Source organism: Prosopis cineraria, unplaced genomic scaffold (genome assembly GCF_029017545.1).
Source record: "Prosopis cineraria cultivar Desert tree isolate PC_DT_omini unplaced genomic scaffold, ASM2901754v1 PC10, whole genome shotgun sequence".
NCBI classification, from domain to species: Eukaryota; Viridiplantae; Streptophyta; class Magnoliopsida; order Fabales; family Fabaceae; genus Prosopis; species Prosopis cineraria.
Genome location: NW_026555341.1, coordinates 23007200 through 23009972, shown reverse-complemented (window position 1 = coordinate 23009972; position 2773 = coordinate 23007200). Strand labels below are relative to the sequence as shown.

Genomic DNA, 2773 nt, shown 5'->3' with positions numbered 1-2773 from the left:
GTCACAAAAAGTACAAGAATAAGGGACAAGTGCTTGAGAAGTACTTACATTGCTCACTTGAGATATTTGTGGAGCCAACATTCTCCCAATCTTGGCAGCTAGCAAGTCCACATATGAATCATTAAGAACTGAGGAACCTACCATATTCACATTTCTCTTTTCCCTTGTAGAGTATTGAGCACCACTTGAAGCCATCTTGTCAATTAGTTCCCAAGCCTTTAAGGAAGTGAGGTCAATCAAGCATCCACCACTAGCGGCATCAATGTTAACTTTGTCTCTTGGAATCAAGCCCTCATAGAAATATTGGACTAAATTCTCACTAGAAATTTGATGGTGTGGGCATTTAGCCAAAAGGCCTTGGAATCTAGTCCAATACTCATAGAGACTCTCATCCTCTCCTTGTTGGACCCCATAGATTTGCTTTCTCAAATTGGTGACCTTGGAATTTGGAAAGAATTTATCTAAGAAGAGTCTTCTTAGCTCGGCCCATGTGCTCACTTTCACATAAGAAGGGTAGTTGAAATACCACTCCTTTGCTAAACCTTCAAGAGAAAATACAAAAGCCTTAGCTTGAACATCATCAACATTTACATGCATAGGCTTCATAGTATCACAAACCAATAGGAAAGTATGCAAAAACCTATGACAATCCTCTCCTGGTAACCCATGAAATTTAGGCAATGCATTAATCAAGGAGGATTTAATTTCAAATTGAACATTAGTAGGAGGAACATATAAGCCATAAGGATTATCATGCCAATTAGGTTGAGTTAATTGCCTAATGCTCCTCTCCTCTCTAGGGTTATGCAAGCCTTCAAATTCATTATTAACATGGCCATCATCATGCAAATTCTCATTCCCATTCCCATGGCCCTCATTATGCACATGCTCATGTCCTAAGATACCTTCCATTGTTGAATTACAAACCAAATGAGAATCAAGAATAGGTTGTGATCTTCTCAATCTAGAAATAGTTCTTTCAATTTCTGGATCTAATTCAACAAAAGAGGTATGTTTTCTTCGGGTCATGCACTAATCAAGCTCAAGAAAATTAAGAACAAAGAACAAACTAAACTAAAATGCAAATCAACATGAAACAATTCAAAACACACAAAAGCAAGAGAAATAATTTTTTTTTTATTTTTTTATTAAACTCAATAGCAACAAAATGAAAAAAAAAAACACCAAACAAGTAGAAAGAGAGTTAGAAATGCTCAATCAAGAAGCTTTGGCAATTCTGGAATTCGCACAGTAGGCTCTCTGGAGACAGTGAACTTGTGAATTTTCTATCAGCAAATCCACATGATAAATTCCCCTGAAACTTTTATGAGAAACACAAGAGATATACAGGAAAATTATATAAAACTTTTAGATTAAAAATCCTTCCCAATCGTTCCCAGAATTTTTCACAAGTTGGTCCTCAGGTCTGGAGAAACAGGATTTCGTCCAGAAGACCTTCAGAGCTTCTAACAAACTTTCAAATAGGAAAATGGAAAAATTGAAGAAAATCCTAAACACAAGAAACAAAGATAAGACAGCGATAAGAAAAATGAAACTGGAATCAATCAATTTGAACGCACAAAGAGGAAGATATGCTAACTCAAAGTTGAAACAGGGTTTTGGGAATCCTCTGTAATGGCTCCCTGGACCTTGTTAGATTGTAAAATTTCCACAGGACACTTCCCACGTCCAAAATTGACCAAACCAATTTTAAAGTGAAGCTAGGATATAGAGCTTTCAATGAAATAAATTCCACGTTCAAATTCCCTCAGACTCATTCCCAGTTAATTTTTCAATTTCAGACAGAGACACTAGAAACAGAGTATTTTCAGCTCTACACCAAACCAACGAAAATTGCACTAAATTTTTTTTCTTTTTCAAAACAGAATAAAAACACTCAAAACACACAAAAAAACACTAAACAAACACAAAAAACAATTTTTATAATTTTTCAAAAAATTTTCCAGGAACACTAAAAATGTAAATTAAGTACTAAACAACCTTAGAATTAAACTTAAACCATTCCCCGGCAACGGCGCCAAAATTTTGATAGGAAATTAGTCGCTTATCCTCAAAATTACACTAAAGCTAACCCTAATGCAATATAGGGCCAACCCTAGGTCATCTCCCAAGGAATGGTTTTAAGTCTAATTGAAAGTTATCTAGTGAAATAAATCAACCAAAGTTTGTAGGAATTTAGTTATCTAGCTAATTATCTAAACTAATTACCTAATGTGCAAGTAATTAAAATGCTAGTGAAAGTGAGTGAAATGAACTTCCCTTTTTACAATAATGGAACCCTAGAGATTAGTTGATTTTGGACTCATTATCTTCTCATGATTAGGCTAAGTTTAGCTTCCCTTTCCTCTTGACTAAAGCTGTCATGACTTAAGAAAATTATCCTAAGCCAATTAACCTAATTAGCTAACCTCCCTAGGTCTTAGATTAAAGTCCCTAGTTCAATTAACCAATTGGTGAAGACATTAGCCAAGTGATTCACTCAAAATCCTCTCTCAACAGCCATGGTCAAACACATAAATTGAGCAACCACAAGATTATGTCAAGCTACTCAACAACACAAGCATTAACACCACAAGATTATGCAATATTAACACAAGAAATTCACTAATTGAAAAACACAAGATTATGTGCCAAACAAAGAGTGGCAAAATTCAGTCATGGCTGTCCAAGGAAGAAATTAAATGAAACAATCCTCTCTCTTTACATCAACATCAAATTCAAATTAGAATTTATAAGCTAAGATGATTAAACC

At 34.9% G+C, this 2773-nt stretch overlaps 1 non-coding gene across 1 annotated transcript; it reads left to right on the top strand.

Annotated features, from left to right (window-relative positions):
- Window positions 1-325: 325 nt before the first annotated feature.
- LOC129284678 (small nucleolar RNA R71) lies at window positions 326-432 on the top strand. The gene has a single exon (XR_008586922.1). It is a non-coding gene; the product is annotated as a small nucleolar RNA R71 (small nucleolar RNA).
- Window positions 433-2773: the final 2341 nt, after the last annotated feature.